This window comes from Nelumbo lutea, chromosome 1 (genome assembly GCF_056320005.1).
Source record: "Nelumbo lutea isolate HS-2025 chromosome 1, American lotus-T2T, whole genome shotgun sequence".
NCBI classification, from domain to species: Eukaryota; Viridiplantae; Streptophyta; class Magnoliopsida; order Proteales; family Nelumbonaceae; genus Nelumbo; species Nelumbo lutea.
In genome coordinates, this window is record NC_142684.1 from 128,384,395 (window position 1) to 128,394,026 (window position 9,632).

A 9,632-nucleotide genomic window follows, 5' to 3' on the forward strand; every position below is an offset into this window, starting at 1 on the left:
AATGGTAGAACCCAGATCGATGCAAACACAGATCAGAGGTTTTCTACCATGGTAGAACTTAGATTTGGGTTCATAGACATAGATTGGAGCTTCAGTCATGGAATTCTCTGTCTCTCCCTCCATCTTCATCTTCTCTCTTCTCTCTCACCTTCTTCTCTCTTCTCCCTCGTAACAATGTTTTTCTATTATTTTCCCATATATAAAACCAAACAATGGAAGTGTAATTTTTTACACTTTCCCATCCCACCCAAATCTTCCCATAAACCAAACAGAGCCTTAAGTGACCCACCTTGTTTCCCATGAGTGGACACCTCATCAATGCACAAGTCCAACAATAGTTTTTTATAGGGCTAGGTCCATCCAAGTGGCTTTATTAATATTATCTCCAGTAGCCATTCCTAACCCCTATAAATGATAATGTATGACCTATGTCAAAAGTAGAAAACCCAATCTCAAAGCATATAGAGTTATAACAAAAAGAAATTTCTCAAAACAACAAGAAATAATAGATAACTTAAAGTTGCCTGCATAAACCATTTTATTCTATGCATGCATTAATGTCATGGTCCAAACTAGAATCCAATTATATCAACAAAATAAACATACTCATATTTATAAATCTAATTATATCAACAACATATTATTATAATATTATATAATAGCTTTCAGCAAACCAAGAAGAATCAAAATCCAAGAATCCTAAGGCAGCTCCAAGGATCCTAATGGTAGGTCCTGGCCCAACCTTGCCAAATCAAACTATTTCTCGACCTGTTTCCTCTGTTGTTGGGATATCCAATTCAGGTCACTTTGAAACATCAACACCCTCTCTGGTAAGCCCACTTCAACTGCTACATCCTGGCCCAACAACATTCGCTACAGCTTCAACTCTAGTTCCGGAGTGACTTCATAAATGTTTTGCAGTTCAGAGATACATCTATGGTAGAGTTCATCTCTCTACCTTACCTTGTTGTTATTGAATATGTTCATTGGCATGTTTAGCTACAGAAAAAAATCTTGCTAAACATAATTAAAATATTGTGAGGTTGTTCTCTTTGTGAGTTCCACTACCAGTTCTTGATAATTTCAAGCATGCTAAGGACTTTAAGAAAGATAGTCCCCTTGATTTAATGGAATGGTTAGATAGTATAAGGCTTCTTGTGGCTTCAGTTGTTATATCACATGTATGGCATTATACCAATCTTTCCTTTATGTGTGCCATATATACTTACTACATGAATCTTATTTTAGGGGAAGATAATTGTTTATGATGGTGGCTTTGGATGTTGAGCATAGCAATTTTCTTTCAGACAATGGCTTCTTACATATTTCTCATTGGAAAAGTTATGCTTTGTATAATTGAAAGTTTTATTGGATTGCTTTGCACAGATAAAAGCAATGAAGGAAATGTATTTACCTGAGATTAATGAAATGTACTAGAAAAGAAAAGCAATGAAGGAAATGTACTTACCTGGAATCTTTTTTGGATCAGAAATTTTGTTTCAGATAAATAAAAGTTAAAATATTTTATTTTTTTAATCTTCTTATTTTTGTTTGTTATGAATGTAGATTCATACTAAAAAGAGGAACAAACTTGATCAAAAGAAGTTTAACGATCTTATCTTTGTTCAATATAATCAACGTCTTCGTGGGAGATTCATGACAAGACGTGCAAATCCATGATAATTTAATCCCATTTGCTTCGATGATATTGATGAAAGTAGTAAATGGTTGACTGGAACGTAATGGATGAAGTATTAGGAGGAACTGAAGCTGTTGAGGAATCAAATAGGCCGAAAAGAAATGCATATACAGTTTATACACATGCAAGTAGAAGTGGAGGTAGAGGTGGTTGTGGAAAAAGCGATGGTAGTGGACAAGACAAAGGGAAAAGTGTTGTGCAAGAAGAGGAAGATGAATCCTCAATGTGGGATAGAAACATTGAGGATAATGAAGATGAAGATGAAGTTGTAGAACTTGATGAGGAAGAAGATGAAGACGATGAGGATGATGATGATGATGATATTGATTGTGCTATTGATGATGTTGGTGGGTTTAGTAGAGGGATTGTGGATTCTTATTACCTAGATACTCAAATTAGTTAGATATCTTTCTTTATTTATCATCAATAAACTTCATGTTTGGTTATCCTTTGGTGGAGAATTGGATAAGTGCAATATTTTTCTGTTATGGTTTTATTCATTACTTGATTTAGTTCTTACTTACTATCTATTTCCTTTTAAATGCCTATTTCCTAGAATAGATAAATTTCAGTCAAGGTATTTGTTTGGTTTGATTCCTACATAATTCATTTTATTTTTTTGTTCATATATTGTAAATTTAAAATGCTTTTTGTTTAATTTATTATTGATTTTTTTTTTTGTGTTAAAGGCAAAGTGAGAAAAGAGAGAACATTCAAAGACAATACTCAACATTCACCTCAAACTCGAAGGTATTTTTTTATGAATTAAAAAAAAGTATTTATTAATTTAGTTTTTTGGTGTAATTGATTTGGATTCCTTATTATTGAAAATAATATATTTAAATGTTGAACATGAAGTCATGCATACATGCCAAGTTGATTATATTTTATGTTTTTATCTTTTTATATGAAATTTATACTCATTTGAATGATTTATAGTGTTAATAGTTAATGTACATGCTTGCTACTTAGCACACAAAACCAATAAAATATAGAAAAAATAAAACCTCAAAAAATCTACTTGAAAACTATGATACATATACATATAAAATGAAATTTACAGATGTAATGTTGGAATTGTATGAATATATACAAGATAGGTATGATTCATACATTGCCCCAGCTTGTTTGCGCATGCACAGACGTCTACAATGTACCAATTTCTAGGTAATGACATTATTATAGTTAGGACAACATCAATCTTGGAGTTGGGATTTATATTTTGTACCCGCTACCCACATCCTACCTACCTAGGGGTAGAGCTGTAATCGGGTTGGCAACATCAACCTTGGAGTTAGGATTTGTATTTTGTACCCACAAGATGCTACCCACTTCCTACCTATTAATTAGAGGTAGAGCTGTAATTGGATCGGATTTAGTAAGATCCGAATCCGAACCTACTAATGAAATCTTAAAATTCCATTGGGTTTGGTAATCTTCAATCCAATTTCACTCCATATATTTTAAACTAAAAATTAAAAATTAAGATTAAGTTTTTTTTTTTTTAATTTATATATACTAAATTGATATAAATATGGGATATTGAATTTATTATATATATATATATATATAATTTTATATATAGTGTAACATAAAATTACATATTTTTTATATTTAGATATAATTGAATTAAATTTACATATTAAATAAATATATACTATAAATTAATTGAATTTAGATTGTAATTATCCAACTCCAACATAATCAAATTTGGATGTCAGATTGGGTATCGGAACTTTTGAAACTATGAATCTGCTACCGACAACTATCCCCACGTCCCTATCCATTGAACACCACTGTCGTGTACATCTCCCCCCCACAACGCCCCACAGTACATCCCTGCCTGAGATGATAACATTATTGGGGCTGGTACTATCATAAGAAGATGTTTTCAATACAGGGCGGAGATGTACTGTGAGACATTGTGGGGCGGAGATGTGAACTCGTGTATTGATAACATCTCCCTATAAATATGATAAAACAAAACCCATATTACCAACCTTCATGAATTTTATAAATTACCTATTATAGGTCACAAGTCATCTATAATCTGTGGTTCTAGAATGGGTTTGGCTTCATCGTAAAGCTGGCTATTATGCTGCAGTCGGCACCGTAAGAGGACTCGATGGAGGTTCTGAATCTCTATATCTAAAACCAACTGAAAGATGCTTTAAAAATTAAGAACCATGTTTTTGTTAAAAGAAATTTGTTGTGGGTCACCACCATTCATTGTGACAACAGACAACAAATATCTCTTACGCAAGCTCTTATAAGTGTTGCTTTAAAGCTCTTGTAGATGAAACAATCCATTCAATTGGATGCTTTATGAAACATAATATCAAATCACTAGAGCAAATCATGCTTGAAGCTAGAATGTGTTTTTAAGGCTCAGTTTGAAAAGAGTAAAAATACAAATATATACAGTATAAAACCTTGCATTTTATATTATTTTGTATATATTTATATTAAATTCTTTCCAAACTGAGCTTTAGGTTCTCTTTATCATCTAAAAAATGGGCCATGTATTACACTTACTCCTCTAGGTTGCCCTTAACTCCTAAGTCTGGCCTGGTCTGCCTAGATTGCAAAATCAGGTTTAATAAAGTGAAGGCCAATCCACTTGGTGTCCAATCGGTAGAGATACAAGTTAGGTGGGCTTTTCCGAGTTTTAACTTAACTCAAGCCCAACCCTAAGAATTAGGCTTAAAGTCTAAGCCCAAGGTTAAGTTCAACTATCCAATATATGATTTATTAAAAAAAATATGCATTTATTCATATATAAATGCAAATATGTGTGATGTATAATTGGGTCAGATTTGAATTGGGATAAAATTGGACCAAGTTTGGACTACGCAAAGGCTAAGCCTGAGCTAGCCAAAAAACTTAAGAAGCCAGAACTTTTGGGCCCAAACCGAATCTAAAGACTGAAAATCCAAACCCAGCGGCTGAGTGCAAATATGTGTGATATATAATTGGGTCAGATTTGAATTGGGATAAAATTGGATCAAGTTTGGACTACGCAAAGGCTAAGCCTGGGCCAGCCAAAAAACTTAAGAAGCCTGAACTTTTGGGCCCAAACCGAATCTAAAGACCGAAAATCCAAACCCAGCGGCTGAGTCAATCTGAACTTGGATTGGGCCCACCCAATTTATATCCCTAGGAATTGGTCGGCAAGGAGGCGCATGTTCAAATTCACAAAGGCAGACTATACACATCGTGTACCAGTGGGCCTTGTGTACACTCTGTCAGTAGCCCCACTAACCCACTAACCATGTTCGGCTTACAGGCCTACAGCACCTGGCCCATACGGGGCTAAAGCCTCATCATCAACAAAACACATACACACAACCATACACAGAGCGAATCACCTATTACCAATAGATTTATATTCTAGTGAGTAGTGACCATGTTTCATGATTGACAGGACCTGGCATGCATGGTACATATATAACGACAACACGATTTCTTAAGCATGGAATTTAAGCCTGGCCAAGAACATACACAAGGACAAGCTTTAGAGTTTCTGGATTCTGGTTAATTAATGTCCTCTCTGTAATTCCTTTATTCCTTCCTTCTTAATGTTTGTGCATGTCTCTCACTGTTTTGTTTAGAAAGAAATAGTTGATGGTCCAGAAAAGATAAAAACGATTGACTTAAAGGGAATGTCTTTGGTCCAAAAAGCCAGATCACAAGGAAAAATAAAGAATGAAAGAACAAAAGAAAAGGCAATTGGAGGTGCACGCTTAAATCGGTGGACTTTACTGTGAAAAAGGAGAGAGAGTTGAACGTCAAACTTCAAGTGGTTTTAGGTGAGAGGGATATATCTATATAACTAATGGTTGAATTCTCTCCAAGTTTTTATAACCTCAGAGTCCCAGTTAATTGGAATTTGTTGCTTTCGATGGAGGTGGGTTAGGTTAAACCAAAGGGAAGGATACAGATTTACAGGGGCAGGTTACCCGTACACGTGTTGCTTTAGATGATGGAATAAATGGCTTACTGCATACCCACCAAATGTATTGGAGTGGCGTGAGCCACTAAAGCTTGCCAGATGAGTCATTTGGCATAGACAGATTGACCTAAGAAAAGGAGAATGGGTGATCAAGAAGGCGCATGGCTTGGGTTGGCGACCTCTATTGGATTTGAAAGAGGTCACTGCCACCTAACATTTTTCCAAGTGATCATTTAGGAGTCTTCCACGTGGCAAGTTCGACTCCTCAAATTTTCTCCTTCACAAAAATTCAGTCTGGGATTACTGACAAGTGTACCTTACATGTATGTAAATACTCGTTCATGTAAATATACATATGTGACTGAATACCTGTCACGCACCGAATGGAAGTGTAAGCCACAAGGGGTGTAAATAGATTGAATTCGAATCAATTAATTATTTTAAGTAATTAATAAATATTTTATTTATATAAAGTTTGTAAATATATAAATTATTTATATAATTTAATTATTATATATATATATATATAATATTTAAATATTTTATATATTATATATAAGAATTAAATAATTGGTCAAATTCAAATATTTATTGAATTGAATCAGATTATATCCAAATTTGACCAATTAGATATTCAAATTTGATTCATTATGTCGAATCTCAAATTCGAAATCAGATTTTCAAATACTGTTGGCATTCCTATGTAGGCCATTGCTATTGTTACCCTTTCACAAGAGGACCATTTTCCAAGGAACTGTTCAACGTAAATGCTTAATTAAGCTGTTAGATGAGGTTACCGAATAGGTTTCCAATTTCTAACATGCCCCCTTGAACGAAAGCTCATTGGGGTTGAAGCATAGATATGTGACGAGGACCAAATACAAGACAACATGAACAAATAAGCTCTGATACCATGTCAAATAACTATTAAACCTAAAAACATAAAGGGTCATTTACTAGAACATCCCCTATAATTTCACAGATTTACTTAAACCTACCCCACAGTTTGTATTTTACTAAAACACTCCTTATAGTTTGCAACCTATTTACTTAATCAACCTTTCAATAAAAACTCTTTGTTTTGCCATTTAAAATAGTAACATCATCACTTAAATTAAGTAGAAAATGTTTTAAGGGCATGGGCCATGGTTATTTATTCCAAATATACCCCTAAACTGAGTGGAAAATGTTCAAGGGTATGGATCCATGGTTGTTTATGCAAAAAGTACCCCTAACACTTATTTTTATAGAAAATGAAACTGACAAAATAAAGAAAATATAGTGGTTGTCCATGTTTTACTAGGGGTAAAAAAGGTATTTTTGTTTTTAGTTCATTTTGATTAAATTTATTTGAATGGATGTTAGGGTTCAAACTGTCATTTTCCACTTTCATATAATGGAAGGTCGATTAAGTAAATAAATTGCAAGGATTGGTATGCTATGCAGTCTTTTTAACATATTGTTGACTTGCCTAGTTACACTATTCGAACAGTCACCCAGCAAAGATTTGGACCTAGGCTATTGAACAATTAACCCGTTCAACCCAGTGGCTAGGTCACGGATTGCACACTAAGGGTCTGTTTGGTTTGTGGATATGATCGGAATCGAAATCCCCAAGAATCAAAATTGGAATCATCTATTCCTAATGCCTATTTGTTGTTGTTTGATTCATTTGGAGTTGAAATTGGAATGAATTGAAAATTTTCAATTTTGTATTAGATTATTTATTATTTTATCATTACTTTATTAATATTTTATGAATATATAATTATTTTTATTAGTACTTTATTATTATTATTATTATTATTATTATTATTATTATTATTTTATTAGTATTTAATAATTAATATCTTATTTTTTATCATTAGTTTATGAATATCTTATTAATATTCTATTATTTTGTTTGTTATTTTTTAAAATTAATTTATTACTTATTTAATAATTAATATGTTAGTATTTTATTATTACTTTAATTATATTATGTTAATATTTAATATCACTGTTTATTATTATTAATTTATTAATATTTCCTTACATTACTATTATTTTAGTACTATTTTACTAAATAGTTCTTTAATTATTTCTTAACGGACTCTGGAATGGGAATCCCATTCTTGGGGGTGGGGCTGGAATGGTCATTCCCCCATATGGGGAATCCCATTCCGCCAAGAATGGGAATCAGAATCACATTCTTGTCAAACGAGTAGTTAGAATCGAAATGGACCATTCCAAGAAATCAAACAGACCCTAAATGTGTATGTCAAATTCCAAAGGCCATAACTTTGTGCTTCAATGTCTAATTGGGGTGATTTTTTTGGTAACTTTTCAAGATCTATGTGTCCCAAGGGGCCATTAGCGCCTTGCCCTTGTTATTTTTGCCAATAAAAGCCATTTCTTGGCCTCAAATTTCACTTCTTAATATTTTTTACAAATAAAAAGAATAAAAAATTGAATTAGAGAAATTAAATATAAAATAATACGTATATTATATGTAGAGCATAATTGTACATTATATATAATATTGCTGATGTGGCACGATCTAATCTATTTAGCCTAGATGGTCGAACCGATGATCCATGACCTAAAGGAAAAAACTATTCGCCCTTTCGGTTGGTTTTTAAAACATTAATTCTATGTTAATTTATTCCATAGTTGGCCAATCCATGTTATCTATAAAGAAGCCTCAACATAGATACATTGCGATAATTTGAATATTGCATTTAGAGGTGTAAATTTGGTTGTGCTACCTACAATCTGGCATGATTTTGGACCGGCCTAGCACAGCCCGACACAATGAATGCAGGTTGTGTCGCGCATGACATGATTGTATGAGTTGTGCCGGTCCTGGGGTTTCAGGTCCATGATTTCCGCCCGAGGCTTACATGCCAACACGACCCAACACATGGCACAACCCATATATATAATTATATTAATATATACAAATTTTATTTTCATTTTATTATTGCATATATAAACAATTGTATACATAAAAATTCATATAAAATAAAAATTTAATACTTTTTTCTTTAATTTTTGTCTATTTTATTAATTTACCTCTCAAGGCTTGGCCCGATCCATGGAACAGCTTGGCTTGCGGCATGGCATGGGTCTGCATGGACTCAGGCCGTGGGCCATACTGGGCTGAACCCCCGAAGTATCATAGGGGAGGGAAACATAGCCCATGGACCGAAAAGACAACCCACCAAAAACACAAGCCACCCATAGACTATATCCTACCGACCTAGTACGATCCGAGTTACACGTCTACTGGGGTCAGTTATTCTTTTTCAGTGAAGAGATTTGGCAAGCCCCTATAGTGGGTGATTGAAACTATGTTACATGTAGCCATTTTTCTAGATTATAATCTAATATCTCATGCAGGAATCTATACTATGTTTTAAAGTGCAGTTGCCCACGTTAGGCTCCTCACATTGCTTCCCAACCTTTTCAGAAATTTGTATTATTTTTTTGAACTTTTAAAAATAAAAATAATAAGCTCACCCACTAGCAACCAATTAAGAATGCAGGCATCTTTGTAAACACCAACCCATGCATCACACGGATGTCTTAAAATATACTTTCTAAAGGAGACCATTTCCTGAAATAATATTGATATCTCAAGGTCTAATAGATTTAGTAACCTATTATTCACTTAATTGATTTGGCACTTTAATATGGAATATAATGCTAAAGAGACGAGATGTTTTGAGTGCCTAGAGTCTTAGCTTACTTTATCTTCACCTTTGCTCTTCTCATGAATGTCATCATTACAACACTATGAATTTCCAATTTCCACTGGAAGTCAATTTACAGAACCTTCTTCTTTCCTCTCAGTCTCAGAGATCTGTTTCACACAGACCAGTACATGTACATCATTGATAAAGTTATAAAAATAATACCAGTTTCATTTTATTTGTCAAGGGATTCACACGTAAGGAGGAATGAGGTTTTCCGATTCTTTCGCTTCGCCTTTCAATAAGA